At 39.3% G+C, this 16,487-nt stretch overlaps 1 long non-coding RNA gene across 1 annotated transcript in view; it reads left to right on the forward strand.

Moving 5' to 3' along the window:
- Positions 1-6,097: 6,097 nt before the first annotated feature.
- LOC106028148 (uncharacterized) overlaps positions 6,098-16,487 on the forward strand; it is a 33,787-nt gene continuing 23,397 nt past the window's right edge. The window contains exons 1-2 of the long non-coding RNA XR_001201755.2: positions 6,098-6,243; positions 15,515-15,675. This is a non-coding gene — a long non-coding RNA (uncharacterized LOC106028148). The remainder of the gene's footprint in view (positions 6,244-15,514; positions 15,676-16,487) is intronic.

The following is a 16,487-nucleotide window of genomic DNA, read 5'->3' on the forward strand; positions in this document are numbered from 1 at the left end:
AAGCCACTAATTTTGGGATGGCAGATTGACTAACAGTAGACATCAGAGATAGAAACACCAGGTGAATGTCTGGGGATAATCTGAAAGGGATTCAGAGAAGAAGTAGAATTTGAGCCAAACTTTAAGGGGATAAGTAGATTGTGAGGGCCAATTTTCCGTAATCCTCCTCCCAAAAACTAAGATAGGTGTTCTTAGAAGCAAAACACAAGTGAAAAATTATTAAAGATACAAGAAAAACATTCAGTGTCCTGAGGGTTTTTGCCTTTGTGATGAGGACGACTGATTCTGCTCTGCAGCCATCTGAAAGAGATCCTGGGGGTGGGGCCCAGCCTTATTCCTCCGTGATCAAAGGTGCTCCCTCTTCCCCTCTCCTGAGGTTCATGCTCAAGCTTCCCTCTACATTGAGGTCTGCCAGATTCTCTTTAAAGGTACCTTTCAGCTGCACCAAGTTTCTTAATTTGCAGCCGTAAAATCATGGTAAGATTTTCCTCCTTGTGTCTTAATGTTTATGACTTTCCAATGAAGCACTTTTCAGTGTCTTTTTCCTAGTAGGTTCTCTTACAGTGGGCGTGCAATCATATGGTACCCAGTGTGCAATTAATGTTATAAAGAAAAATTTCTTTCAAAGGAAGCAATAAAAGCCAGTGACTTCTGCTAACTTTCTTCTCACCATTTCTAATGAGTCAACATGTGTTGAGAAGAAATTAGTCAGAGAAGAATGTATCCTATTATATAGCACTACTTTTGTAAGCATGAGTCAGAGATTCCCATGTTGTGGTGTTTGGGGCACCTGGCTAGGATGAATTAGCTTGGGAGTAAAAGAGAAACTGGTTTTGCAAACTTAAAAGGAAACTAGTAGAGAATCTTTCAAATAGAGTGCAATGGAGAAAAAGAGCAAACCGTTGCCAGACTTTGGTTCTCTTATAATGCAAAGTATACAACACTGTTTCCTCCTATCCAAGGAAGGATCTCAACTTATAATTGGTCTGGGCCAAGATACCTTCCCACTGCACAAGGGAAAAAAGAAGCAAGATAAGCCCTGAGCATGGAGGCCTCAGAGCAGTTCTAACCAAGTAAATAATAGTTCTTAGCAGGCATTCCTTACATACTTTGAAAACTTCCTCTGCACAAAGCAATGGCCAAGGCTGTTGGGAGGGAGACTAAGATTTTGAAAGCTCTACCTGCCTGTGGAGGAGCTGACAGATGAGTCGCAGACACAAATAGAAGAGATAATACAACGGTGGGAATGATGGGGTGATTTTGTGGAATACAGTATGAGGATGAAATTTGCTGGCTTCATGGTACTGCAGCACTGGAATGAGACGTTTTTGGTGGGAGTTGTCCCTACACCTTTCTGTAAGACTGTAATTTAAAGGCCAGAACAAAGGATGTGAGCTACCTTCTTATGTTTGGACAACAATACATGCTCTAAGCAAATTTCTGGAGCTGAAGGCAGGAACCCATTACCAAAATAGTGACAAGAAGACAAAATCTCCGCAGCATGAGATCAAGGTTGGTAGTTGCCATAGTACAATGAGGCTGCAAAACATGTCCACTTCTGGACAAGTTCAGGACCCTGGCCATTGTTCCACTTACACATAGTTGAAAATGTTTTCTTTAAATCCTTCTGTCCAGTAACCAAGCACACCAGGGCAAGGACAACAGTGCATTCGAATATGCCTTTTTCATGTTCTCAGAAGCTTGATTACTTTTAAAAACTGAATCAGGAACTGGCAGGAGAGCCATCTGGGAGGGTACAGAAGGGTGAAGCAATTATTTTTAAGTTGGATATATTCGAGCCTCGCTTCGGCAAGGACCCAACCAGTAAATACCACGGTGGGAGCGCTAACATGGAAACTGGTTTCATCTTTGTTTATTTTGTATTTAATAAACATTTATAGGGAAGCTGTGTGCAGGGTAGTGTGCCTCCTACAGACCTGCTCATCCATCTGCCTGCTCAACCTTTCCGCACAGCCTGACTGCCAGGACTGCAAGCTCGGCACGTCCACGGGACTCATCTGGCCCCCAACCTGTTCCCCCTCCTGTGCTTCGGATCTCAGCCCATGGTGTCAGCGCACGCCCTACAGTGCAGCCCCCATCCTCGCAAAAGGCGCCTTCTGCCTTTTCCCGCACCCGCCGCCCTGCACAGCTCCCACAAATCACATGGGCTGTCAGATCTGATCACATCGTACCCTACTTTTCATTTAATTTTTCTAGCAACTTCTTGCCTGGTCTGCTTAATCATGTCCTGAATGATCTTCCCATGGTAAAGAGGCAGCTTTCTTTCTTTCTCTTTCTTTCTTTCTTCTTTCTTTCTTTCTTTCTTTCTTTCTTTCTTTCTTTCTTTCTTTCTTTTTCCTTTCTGCCACCATCACCAATTTAAATGACCTGGCAAATCAGCAGTTCAGCTGTGAGGAAGAGACCTCCTCCTGCCCTCATAGCTTTGAAGATGTGGCGGTGAGTGGAACCAGAGCCCTACGACCACACCTAGAGAACCTTGTCGCAAATCAGAGCCAGCCAGGAGCAAAGTGCTTGTGGTCCTGTGTCCCTAGTAAGGAATCAAGTATGGTCACCACATACCTCCTTCTCCTCTCTTTCAAACTATTCCGTAGCTTATTATCAGCCTGACCTGAAGATACAGGCCATTCCTCTGAGTTTGACCATAGTTTTAGCTGCGGGTGGAGGCAAACATCTGTAATCCCAGCACTTGGAAGGCTGAGGCAGGAGGATTGCTGAGAGTTTGAGGCCAGCGTGGGCTACACAGTGAGTTCTAGGCAGTCTAGACTACCTAGAAAGACCTGTCTCCAAAAAATAAAAACCCAAACCAAACAAAAAACTATTGTTTTAGTAAATATTCTATTAGCTAAGGAATAAATTCCAAGCTTTTTAACATTATATTGGAAACCTTTTACAATTTGACCTCAATCCAACTTTTTGTCACTTTCTGATATTTTAAAAAGACATGTTAAAGTCAGATGTGGTGATAGATCCTATGATGCAAGAGGTCTGGGAGACAGTGGCAGAAAGGTCACAAGTTCGAGAGCAGTCAAGGCAACTTATGATTTAACAAGACCCTGTCTCAAAAAGAAAAATGAAAATGCCTATGGATGTAGCTCTGATTTAACCAGTGAAAACTTCTCTCATTTTTTAAGGCGTCTGAATTCATGTGTTCATGAAACAGCCAGGAAGCAGAGAGAGAGAGAAAGCAGAAGCCAGAGAATAAGGTCCACCCTTCCAGGTCACGCACCTGTACAAAGGCGCTTGGTTCAAACTCCAGTGCTAAAAAGATAAATAAAAGAAAAGGAGTGTTTCCTACCCATATAAACTCTCCAAATAGAGTTTTTGATAACTTTTTCCTCAGGCTTTTATCTTTATTCAGACAAAAAAAAATCCTTTCTCCCTGGTTTTTTTTTCTGAACTCCTATTCAGACTGCAACCGTTGCTGCCAATCTAAAGCCTGTTTTAACTGTGCATTTTTGGCTTAATAAATACCTTCCTCCTCTGTGTAGATGAAATCATTATTAGGTAACTTGTGGGTATGCCTAGATTTGCTCCTAACTTATGAGTCCCTCATAGGCATGAGCCAGAACCCTTGTTTTCTTGAACCCCACAGTATTTCAAACGTTTATTGTACTAATAAATAATGCAATTTTACTTCCTACAGATCAGCCTTCAAATTAGCAACATCTGATACCAGGCATTCTCACTTTTTATTTAGGAAAGATAGTGATAGTGGTGAGCATTTGGGTAGCACTCATGGATGCTGGCCGAATGTAACTACTTTCTCGTGACATCATGTCCTCTTCACAGCGACTCTGTGAAGCTGGGGGCAGCGCGGCGCAGCACCCAACGCTGGCAGCTTAAAGGAGAAGAGATTGCTTTTGCTCACGGTTTCATAAGGTTCAGTCCACGCTCAGCAGACTCAACGCGGAAACAGCATGGCGGGAGGGAGAAGTGGAGGAAACCTGCCCAAGTCATGGCAGCCGGGAAGCAGAGAGAGAAGGGAGGAGCCTGCGGGAGCCACAGCGTGTCCTTCCAGGCCTGCTCCAGGGATCCCTCTTCTGACTAGACCCCACCTCCTACCAGAACATTCAGCTCTGCCCCGGGGCTCCAATCCCTTTCCAAATGCCACACCTAGGCTGAGTCTTTGGGGGACATTCTCAATCCGAACTATGACAGACAGTGTTACCATCAGGTTTGATAGATACAGGAAATAAAGCACAGAGAGGTCACACAGCTAAGTAGAAAGTTTGGACTTAAATTCAAACACACTTTATCCAAAGTCAGCCCTCTTACTGTAATAACTATGCTTTCATTTGTATGACTCTAAGGAAATTATTTTATCCTCCTTTCATTTCATCCAAACCAATTTAAATCTGCAGATCATTTTAATGTCATTTTTTTAAAAACTGGATAATTTCATGTGTTGGTGAGGATCTACAGTGGCGGGAATGCTCTTGTGCTGCCAGTGGTAGTGTAAGTTGGAACAATCATGCAGGAAAACTCAGGCATCATGTGAGTCAGGTACAAGGTTCACAAAACTTACACTCTACTGGTTCTGTTCTCAGGCATAGACAACAACTATCTGACCATGTACTCTGGGATAAAATGTATAGGCACTGCACCAACATTGTTTTTAATAGCCGGGGTCTGGGGATTTAGCTCAGCGGCATAAGTGTCTGCTTTGCAAGCAGGCAGTCGTGAGTTCGATCCCTGGTACCAATAAAAAGGAAAAAGACCAAAAAAATAGCCTGATATCCCAGATGGTGTCTAGCAGTGGAATAGATGGACATATTGTTGTCATCATACAATAGAATACTATAAAGCAATGAAAAGTGAAGAGTTCTACGTTTACCCAACCTCACAGATAAAATTTACAATTAAAAGGCCAAAAGAAGCCGACGTAAATGAATACATAGTGTCTGATTTTATTTAAAGAATCAAAATGGAAAAACTAAACTACATTGATTATAGATTCATATTTGTGTGATAAAACAAGAAATCACCAAAACAGTGATCAGTACATGTCCGATTAATGGTGCCTCAGAGGACACAGGGGTTCTGATAGGAACTTGCAGGGACTGGGAAAGGGCTGTGCCTTGAGTTGGGTGGTTATACATGTATTTGAGGTAAAATAATTTATTAAACTCTAAATATAGTACCTTATAAGTCAAATAATTTCACTACAAATAATAATTTCTTTAAAAAGATAAATGAAGAGGACCCTGAGGAAAATGTGGGTGGAGAATAGGGAGACAAATGGAAGACAATATTAGGTATCTCTTTCTGGCTTTGGATTACATTCAAGACAAGAGTTTCAAGAGGCAGGGTGCTGCTGCTAAACTGTGTGATTCTAACAGAGCCAGGATCCAGGCTCTAGCACCAGACCCCCTAGAGATTCACCAAGCTGTGAAAAGGAAAGGTGCTTTGAACACCAGGGGCCTCAAACCAACAATTTCCTGCAGAAGTTTCTAGAACCCTCAAGGTTTCTCTCACCTGTTAAATATTAGGGAAGAGCACATTTTGTCAATTGTCTCCTTTCAATGAGATAGAAAACCTAAAATTTCTCTGAAAATCTGAAAGCCTCACAACAAAACATAGAAGTCTCTCTTTGTAATGGCAACCCAGACCGGACAGCCGGAGCTGTGCTGGGTTTCGGTGTTTGGTGAGCCCCACAGAGGGCTAACCCCATTTCTAGAAACAAGAGTGGTTGTGGCCAAGCTGGAAGAAAACACTGACTGGAAAACAACTGTGAAAACAAGCAAGAGAATTAAATTTGGGGAAAAAAATTATTTCATTCTTTCTGTTCTTCCTTAGCACAGAACAATGAAACCACAGGCCGGTGAGTTTTGGCCACTTTGTGACAGAGCAAACCGCAGGGGCGCATTGCCTTGTTCGTGATTACACTGGTGGTTGTTTTGAAAGTGGGAACCTGCTGTAACATTCATTTTAAAAAAGTTTTTAGGGCTTTTGCTTGTTTTGGTCTTCCTTTTAACGAGAAAAGTCAAGGAACAACAAAATTCCACAAATTCTTTCAGATAAATTATTGACCAGCTTTTAAGGTAACCATTCTTATGCTACAGTCTTGGGAAGCAAAGCAGAGAGGGCTGGACTTGTCCTCGTCCACCTCTGCGGCAGACACAGCCATCTAGGTAGTGAAGGCTTTACCTCCGTGTGTTCTGCTGAAAGGGAAGGTCATTCAAGAGGCCTCGAACAGAAGGAAGATTAGTGACTTTTAAAAAGGTTTGGAACATTTCACTTTGCCTTTATTTCCTTTCCACTTCTTTGTTCTCTTGTCTTGGGTAGGCTTGGCAATCTGGCAGTATGAAATTAACACCAAACCAGGGTCATTACCCCATTTAGAAGGAATGCAACAAGGGAGAATAGAAAACCTTGGCAGTTTATGAGGCTTGCGCTTTTTAGATTGTATCACAGCGCAGATACAATTTCCCAACAAATAATATCCTTAACTGAGCAAATAGCTGCACTTTAGAAAAGCCCAATTTTTAGGCAGAAACAAGTGTGATGGGCAAAACAGAGATGTGTTTCAGTGCTGCAGATTTGTTAACACTTTTGTTTGTTTGCAATATAAAAATGTATGGACGGTGAAGAATTTGAAGGATATAAAAAAAGAAAAAGCACATGCAAGAATTTAAAACTTCCTCATAACCTTACTACCCAGATTACTGGTTTCTTATATGACGGTCATCTGCCTTGTCCGATATGTCTTATCAGATCTTTCACAACCTAAACAACAAGCTGAAAAGGGCCCTCACCTGCACGCTAACTCATCCCATTATAAAATCCAGAGTTCTAGAAATGGAGTCTCCAAACCAGTTTATATTAGTAGCACATCAATCAAGCCTCCTTACACAAATTACTCATTCCACTGGGTCTCAGTGAGTGGCTTCTCCCTGTGGCAGGTGCATTTGGTCGGACCATCCTGGCCTGTCCTGAGCTTCCGCTAGCATGAACAAACTCTCGCAGTATTCGAGACATCTGGATTACTGTGTTCAGAAAACACAAACCAGTCTCCAGGACCGCCAGCCAGCACCCAAAACAAATGTCGTCCTCACCACCATCACTGTCAGTCTGGAACCCAGTAGACACTTCATGGAGGACAGGAAAGTGAACTGGTTGCAAATATTTCTACCATCACACATTGTGTGCCTTTTAACACTGCTAGTCATATTTTGACAGCGGAAGAGTATTTTTGTTTCTTCTGAGGCATGTGTAATTAAATCCACAGATATCTTCTTCTCCTGTCTCTTCTCTGCTTAAAGGAAATCTTATTTAATTTTTAAACAAGTTAGCAAATGTAAACGTCAGGGGTGTTGCTGACTATATCAGCTGATGCTGCCAGGCTCTCCTAGGCATTCCATCTCCTGGTCTGCTGTGTTCTTCTACTCCAGCTGCTTTCTGCAGGATGAGCCCCAGTCAGCAGACTCTGCCGGGTGATTTTCCTGCCTCCTCCCTCTGTACCCTGGGCCTCCACGTCTCAGTGCTCACCTCACAGTCAGAGGGAAGAGATATTATTTGACTAACACTAAATCAAAGCAGAAATAGTAGCAACAGGAATGCTGGTTCCCCTCTCCTTTAGCACTTTATATTTCTTGGAAGAAAAGCATTTGTGGGCCAACTGGAAAGAAGTGCTACCCCTCGCCCTAATTTACAATGGCTAAAGATGTGTAACCCTTAGAAAGCCGGATGGGGCAGGGGGACAAATTAAATTTGTATCTGTAACAAAATATGTTAAACAAAAATCGAATAAAACACATCTGTATGGTAAAACTGTATTCATATAAGGTCTGGTTCCAAAACTATGTTAAAAATATTGTACATCACCCAAAGTAGAACTTACTTACATTACACACACAGTGAAATTTGATGTTCACTTGATAGAATAAAGGCAGAAACTTGAAAATACTCTATGTACAGTTGTCTACTCATTCCATTTTGCCTGTCAGGAACAATGAAATCTCTAGCAATAAATAGAAGGATGGATACAGAATTCTAAAATGTTTCTGTTTTCCTTCAGGGTATATTCTACTCTGTTGTGATGCTAAACCTACAACTTTTACCTATATAAAGTGAAACAAGATAATAGAGTGGAATTAAATTATCAAATAAATATGCAAATCAAATGCATATCTCTAATAGTCAAATAGATATACACACTGTACTGTAATCCTACTTGCAAAATACAGCTAGTGTTAACATGGGTGATTTCCTTCCATGTTTTTATGCATATGTGTATATATCTACATAAATATATACAAATATTGTATATATTGCAATAAATCTCCTTTAGTTAAATTTTTATTTTTAAATCCCTAATTATTTTTCAGATTTTAATCTTTGGACATATATGGGTGTTCTCTTTGTGAACATACAAGTTAAAGTTTTTTTGGAAGCAAACTTAGAAATTTTAAAATTTTTAGCCTTTGTACTTGTGTAAAGTTTCAAAAATATCTTTGAAATCCAAAGTAAAACTGATATTAACCTGTGGTTTTTATCAAGAATGTCATCTGTATTTTTTTCAGTTACAAACCCACTAACATTTCTTGTGACAAGGCGTTAGATACAGAACCAAGCCTTCTCCTTCAAAGATTACCTGGTTTTATTGACGACATTTGTTTTCCAATCTGTTTTTTCCCCACTATTTTAAATACTCATAACAGATTAAATTTTTATTCTACTCTTAAAGATTTATAGTATTCTAGTGATCTGACTGCTAATTCCTATACCGAATCAGATTGTTTTAATTACGAGTTTTGTAAAAACATTTTACTATGCTAAAACTATTAGGCATTTTTCCGCATAAATATTTTCCCTTAGGTTTTAAACTGATTAACAAGGTCATCATTTAAATATTATATTTATTGAGCTCATGCGTGTCCCAAATACACTATTAGGCAATAAATATTACCTTTTATGTATAGAACATTTTGGGTTTCAAAGCTTTCTTTTTATGCTTTCCTTATGGATTCTTCACACTCCACATTCTTCACAGGGGAGGACAAGTAGAATTGAGCTTAGACTACATGGTCAAAAGCTCATTTATGCTCAGACATCTGTACATAGTAGGTCTCATAGAATTTCCACCGGGTGGCTCACTTTGTCTTTACAGTGGAAACTCCTCCTTATAGCCAATGACTTAACATTTTGAGGGAATGAACTGTAAGAAACAGTTCTGTCCTCGTCCAAACCCAAATCTGAAAGCTCTTAAGACTGCTAGGTCTGCTGTTCCAAACAATTTTGGCCCTAAACAAATGGCACATAGTAGGACGTCCAAGGAGCAATGAACACAAAGGCACCGTGGCTAGTGTAGTAGCTTCCTGTGGCCACTGTAACAAATAACCACCAACTCAATAGCTTATAATGACATGCATTACTCTCTTATAGTTCTGGCCATCAGAAATCTAAGGTCAGTTTCACAAGGTTAAAAATGTAGGGATATTGAGGTTCTAGAGGAAAATCCATGTCCTCCCCTTCCATCCTTTCTCAGAGCTGCACTTTTTTTTGTTTTGATTTTTTTTTTTTTTTTGTACCAGGGATCAAGCTCATGACTTTGTGCTTTCCAGGCCGGCACTTGTGCTGCTGGGCTAAGCCCCCCAAGCCCTAGAGCTGTGCTTTTTACTTTTCTTAGCACCTTTCCTCTTCCTCCATCTTCAAGGTCAATAAAGGGCCATCTTGTTTCCAGTATCCCATTGCTGGCTTCTCTGTTTTTAAATCTCTTTCAGACTCTCTGCTTTCAGAGAATATTGAGAGAATATGTAGAGCCTAAGCTAGATGTCTTTGGTTCCAAATCCTTAGCATATATCTGTAAAGTCCCTTTTAGCATATAGAAGTTTAGAACATGTGTATTTTGGAGATTGTTATTCAGCCTGCCACAGCGAGTAATTCCAACCCTCTGAGCTAAAGTTTTCAATGAATGTGCCCAAAAAACTGGATTGCTTCCTGAGGAGGTATCCTTATCTAGGATACTTTTTCATTCAGAGACTGGGATATGAATATGTGTTGAGGTTGCAAACATTACCCTCCACAGGGCTTCGCAACTTTTTGTTGTCATTAAAAGTTGGCACATCTGGGACAGTGGAATTCATTGACAGTATTATTTGTATAAATTTCTCCAAGTCTTTTAGCTTTGAGGATTTACTGTTTTTCTCTTTTATTCTTACCTGAGACTTGCTGCCCTAGAACTTCCATTCTAGTTGACAGAGAATAACAAACACACAACCAAATAAATAAAAGATGTGTTTCAGAAAGATGGGAAATGTTTATTTTAAAAAACCACTATTACATTAAAAGACACATTGCAACTGAGATCACTCAAAAGACGGCCCCTCACTTTGGGTATATTTATTCCATTGTACTTGCCACTTTCTGAAGCAGATCCTGAAGCTCTTTTTCATGTCTTTAGTTGAGATGTCATGACTGTTTTGATTCCCTGAATCCACTCAGAACGTTACCTTTCACGCAATTTTGACTTTAGAGAAGAATCAGAAGTCACCTGGTGCCAGATGCAGTGAATAAGGTGGTCAAGGCCAGGACACCCTGTCATATTTTTACAAGCTTGACTTTCCTGGGTGGCACTTGGCAGCATACTTATATCTAATGTACTTCGTAAAGAAACTCACAAAAGAGGACCTCTAGAACTGCTTCAGAAAATTGTAAGAGTATTGAGATAAGTGTATTCAGGGTGGGGAATATTTTTATGGGACTTTTATTTTTATGTCCTTCACTAAAGATTTTTTAAAAATTCAACAATCACCATATATTTTGATCACACCATATATACATGTAAAATATGTGTTAATAAGAACTATATCTTTAAGGTAATAGAAAGTGACAGCAGAGTTACTGCTTCAGTTCCATTTTACATAGGGTTGTCAGATGCAGCTCCTATGATCACATTATATTTCATTAAAGAAAGATATATAAACAAGCAAGTCAAATTGCAACTAGGGAAAGAATATTCTAGGCCACAGAATTAGCTTGTACTTTAATGTGTTCCTGTGTTTAAGAGACAATAAAGAGGTCACTAGACCTTTACGATCTGTCATATTGCATTTCCTTCTAGGCCCTCTTCCTGTTCCCCACTTGTTCAGTCAACACAGCCCTTTACATATGAAGGGGATTGGGCTATGCCATCCCAAAGGTGCCACTTGAGCATACTGGTTATTTTTATTTGAATCAATTGAGAATCAACATACACATGTACATGTGTGCACACATGTAAACATGTACATACACATGCACACAGAGTTTTCTGCCTAAAAGCTGGGTCTAAATTTTGTCTTGTACTGGAATGTGGAGAGTGACACTTATCATTAAAGATGCAAAGCCAGAAACATGTGGAGGTTGTATAACGGCCTTACTATGCCATCATTGTTATTTTCCTGAGGTAATTCCTACTGATTATTTAATGTGTGATAGGTAATGTTCTAATTACAGTAACAAAGTTAATTTCCTCTAACAAATGGGCAAACCCAAGTGTGAAGAGTTTAAAGCAAGGCTGAACGAGGATTTGAAGCCAAGCAGTTTGCTTCCTGAACCTGGCTACACTGCATCATTTCCTATCATTTCCACAAACATCAGCTCTTTTGTCTTTTCCAACAAAGCTTCACTTCATAAGACTGTTCTTAAGATTCAACGTGAATATCTCTAAGAATCCCCTTGAGATTTTTCTCCCAACTCCTATCTCCCATTTCTCTGCAATCTGACAGCATTTGGTGTTGTTCATTGACTTAAGATAGCTATCGCTGCTATATGTGATCTTATCTCTCCAGAGGAACATATGTGCCCCGACACCAGCACTGTGCAGAAGTACTGACCCACGAAGTGCTCAGGCACTAATCGTAACATAATGACTACTTTTCATCAATTTGAAGATGTTTGCTTTTGTTACACTTTTGTTGCATTTAGCATCTTGGAAATTAGTCATTGGACTGGTAGTGTGTCAAAGATAATTGGTAGTGTTTTTTTTTTCTCCTTTCCTCACAGTCTCATAGATTTGATATAATATATTAATTAACAATCTTGATCTTGACCCTTCTTTTGGTGCTTTGGGAGTACGGGAATTTACACAGTGTAGCTGAATGGAAAGGACATGGCTTTGCTCTTTTCTGACCACACTAGCACCTCAGCAGAAAGCTCTATGATGTTACTTTTCTCCACTCAGGAAAATTTCACTTACTAGATTACTTACATGGCTTCTGCAACAAAGAAAGAAATTTACACGTAAATGTTTACCGGTAGTGAGAGACTGAGGACTTTTGTCAAACATTCCATTCCCACATTATTACCAAGCATAACAGGAGGAGTCCAAGGTCCAGCGGAGGATGTTTCTGAAGTACACAGATAATGTCATCTATAATTTATTTTCTCTGCTAAAAAAATAAACTTATTCAGGAAATGTTTCAAAACCAAGTCAATAAGAGATGCTCGTAATTTCTTGCAAGACTGATTAAAAATAGGAACTCTGTAATCAAGAAAGTGGCTCATCTGGCAGCTGCAAGGCCATCACTTAGGAAGCTGAAATCACTGGCAGCTGCAGAAAGCCCGTGCGTGGCAGGTGTTCACACGTGCCCTTTAGGGGACAAGGCTACATATCAGAGACTTTCTTGGGCAAATTTGTTACTTTAAAATATTATTTTTGGTGCTGGGGAGCAAACTCATGACTTTGCCTGAAATAGCAAGCTCTCCAGCACTGAGCTACACCCCAAGCCTCAGTTACTTCTTAATAGTTAAAGCTAGATGTCAAAGAAGTATGTATGTTCTCTTCTCATTTTAATCTCCACCCGGAGTCCTATACCTCTGTGCAATTCATGCTCTCCAAGGTGAATTCTCATTCCTTGAACCCAACAAATAGACTGTAATAGTTTCCCAAAAGACGGCTACAAATAAACAGCAGAGTTTTACTCTCTCCTCCTTTTCTACAGCAAAAACTATCACAACTGATGCAGATGTCAGCTCTCTAACAAATATTTATGCTTGGTTTTTTCCCCCTCTTGAATTGCAGGCACATGATTTGGATCTTCAAAGCAATGTACAGGGTTTAAGCTGAGCAACTCTCAACCAAATCTATGGGAGGCACACAGCAAGAATCCTGTAATATCTCAGAGGATTTATTTCTTTTTAAGTTCTTTTATAAGAAGGCTTTGCAAAGGGATTTACAAGAACTAAAGATTATTTAGTGATAATAGACGAGAAATGTTGCTGAAAGTATAAAAAGCACCCACATTCTCACCAAAGGAATTCCTAATAAATAATGTCACTATGGTAAAAACACTACCAAGTGAACATAATCATTAGCTTCTAATTAAAGGACTCTGCCAAATTTGCTTCTCCTTGCTACTTTAGCTGTTTTCTGTTCAGTGAGACTCTGTCAAATGTAAACAAAGAGTAGATGAAGGGGCGTGATTAATCACAAGATTTGTGAGCTGAGCCTGTTGGCAAGTGGGTGGGACCGAGTTGGTAGTGCCCCTTTGTTCTCCTGTTGTCCCCACATTTGCACCCATGAACTGCCAGAGGAGCCTCCTAATGGATGGATTTTGGCCAGTGGAAGCCAAGTGGGCTCTATTGAGGGATCCAGGGCAGGGTCCCTTCAACAAAGCAAGGATCAAATAATATTTCCAGATTAAAACAGCACAGTTTTTGAATGAATGCTTTCACTGAAAGAAAAAAATTGTAACTCAATCACACACCACATTTTTAAGGAAAGGAACTTACTGTCAAATGAATATTTCTAGGAATGCAAAAGTGTATATATATACATGCTTTATATGTGAATCTTCATAAAGTTTCAATTATTCAAAAAGTTCATGACCTAAATCAACTGCACTGTAGAATTAAACACTAACCAAAATTTTCCCAGTTAAATTTCTATCACTGGAATATTTTTTAACAATAATCAACTATCTTCTGTGTGTTGTTACTCAGTGTAATATTAGAATGACCACACTTGAATTCTTTCTTTTGGTAATTGGAAATTTTCTAGTTCCTTAGGTTTATCTTTTTAAACAACGGCTGTATCTCTATGGAAACAAAAGATTTAGAAGATAAACAGACCCCACAAAATACCATGAAAATTGTTTTAAAATCCTTGGCATGAATTCTTGAAATGTCATCCCATTTGAAAAGAGGAAAATTCCAGTTAACTGAAGGTCTTAGCTAAAACAGACATTGAATACTTGTAATTCCGTGCTCTTCCACTCACCCAGTGCTTGCCCACATAAGGCTACAGTCTAAACTTTTACTGCAGGATATTCAAATGGACAGCATTCCCATAATCATGAAAGGGTTAGTTGGAAAGAAAATTCCTGAAGCCTGTTTCTGCGAAGTCCGTGACCATGCAGCTCTTTCTGGAGAATTACTGTAGTGTGGAGTGACACAATACCAGAGAGACCAACGTTGGACAAAGACGCCCTATTGCTGCTTGGGAGGACTGAATGCTTGTGGGATGGAGACGAGTTGGCCAGGTCACTGAGAGATTCAGGGAGAGAACTGAGTGCCAAGCCATTTGTTTTGTTACTTCTCCGCCAGAGAAAGAGATTCTCTTGTGATGAAACCCTCACTACTTCATGGGTCCCAGATGAACACACAACTCTTAACTTCTTAGGGAGTAAGATAACAGACCTACTGTGGTCTTTACTCATGACATGGATTAACTCAGGCTATATATATATCCATATATATGGATTTCTCAGGGGAAAGGAAACATCAAATACTCAGGGGGAGACCGAAAGAACAAATGTTTCCAAAGAAATTCTCTTTAAGCCCTCCGGCATAGGCAAAAATACAGGTAACACTCTGTTCTAGAAAATTCCATCTAAAGCCACAGCTCTGGGTTCTCTACCATTTTTGTACAGTCTAGCCTTACCAAGGAAGGATAAGAATTGGTAGATTTTGTCCAGAAAACAATCAGAGAAAAACAAGAGGGCCCCGTATTTTCTATATTCCCTTTATACTCAGAACCCAGCGCAGCTGAATGCAGTTCCCTTTTGATCCCAGGTGGAGACACAAACCAGGGTTTCCTCTGGTTGTCTCTCTCATACTACTCACCTCATTCTTTTTCATCTATGTTTCTAGCCTCACTAAAGATACAAAAGCTGGGTCTAACTTATTCCCCTGTTCCTGTGTGGTGGCTGCGAATCCAAAAGAATTCGGAATTCAAGTTTCATTCAAAGTGAAAAGAGGGAAAGACGTAAGGATATAAGCAAACCCTGTGAACCCATTCACACTTGTACAGAAATTTGTTTTCAAATATGTAAAGGCTAGGAATGGAAATGGAACAGCCAAGGGGCAGGCTGTGTCACTGATCAGCTTGTCATCCTGTCTCTTTTATGAAAATGGAGCTGCCCTTCTGAATACTTTTATTAGATGACACACTGTTTCTTGTTTGTATGAGACTTTATTTGGAATTTTTATTAACATAAACAATATAAAATTTGTCACTTTAAAGAATGCAGATCTATGTTTTGTTTTGTTTTGTTTTTTCTGCATGGCATAGAAACTCTGGGCCTTCAACTGAGACTACCCTTCCTTCCCCATCCTCAGCCAACCACGGATCTGCTCCCTGTCGTTGTACATTGAACTCTTCATGTGATATGCCACTGTTTGTTACCTCTGGTTTCTTTCGTTTGATGCTTTCAAGTTTCATCTATGTAGCAGGTATCAGTACTTCGTTCTTTGTTTTTTTAAATAATATCCCATTGTATGGCTATACCACTCTGTTTATTGCATATTTTTATTTAATCAGTTGATGGACAGTGCAGTTGTTTTCTTTTGGAGTCTGTAATAAATGATACAGTCAACATTCATTTATGCACTCTTTTTTATTTCTAAAAAGCAAAACAGAAAAAAGGTAGACATAATACAGAATTTCAGAAAATAACAGTAAGAAATCAACACTAGTTAATTGATTACATATTGTTATCTTAGAAGTAGTTGCTCAAGTTACAAAATCTAACAATAAAAGATGAACAATCAAACAATGATAGCACAAACTATTCTTTTTGCTGAACTAATAGAGAATTAGTAGTATGGTTATTTATCTTACACACTTAAACATACATATAGTTATATGTGTATACCTATAAGTTGTTTTTTTCTTTTGAGTACTTTCTTTCCCTTTCATTATTGTAATATCTATTGTACATTCGGGATCTTGTTACTCTTTCTTTTTTATTATTACTACTTTTTTTACACTAGAGAGAATATTTACAAATGTGATTTATTTCACTTATGAGGATAATCTCAAGTTGCCTCCATTTACCTATAAAAGCCTCAATATCATCTTTTTATAGCTGAATAATATGCAATAGTATTAAAAAAAAACCACATCTTTTCATCCATTCTTCAGTTGATGGGCATTTGGGTTGTTTCCAAGATTTAGCTATTCCAAAGTGTGCGGCTATAAACATAGGTGCACATATATTAATTACTGTGTGACATTTTCAGTTTTTCTGGGAAAGCACCCAGGA

The sequence above is a fragment of the Cavia porcellus genome, unplaced genomic scaffold (assembly GCF_034190915.1).
Source record: "Cavia porcellus strain 051 isolate PalLab524CR breed Dunkin Hartley unplaced genomic scaffold, mCavPor4.1 scaffold_1, whole genome shotgun sequence".
Classification (NCBI taxonomy): Eukaryota; Metazoa; Chordata; class Mammalia; order Rodentia; family Caviidae; genus Cavia; species Cavia porcellus.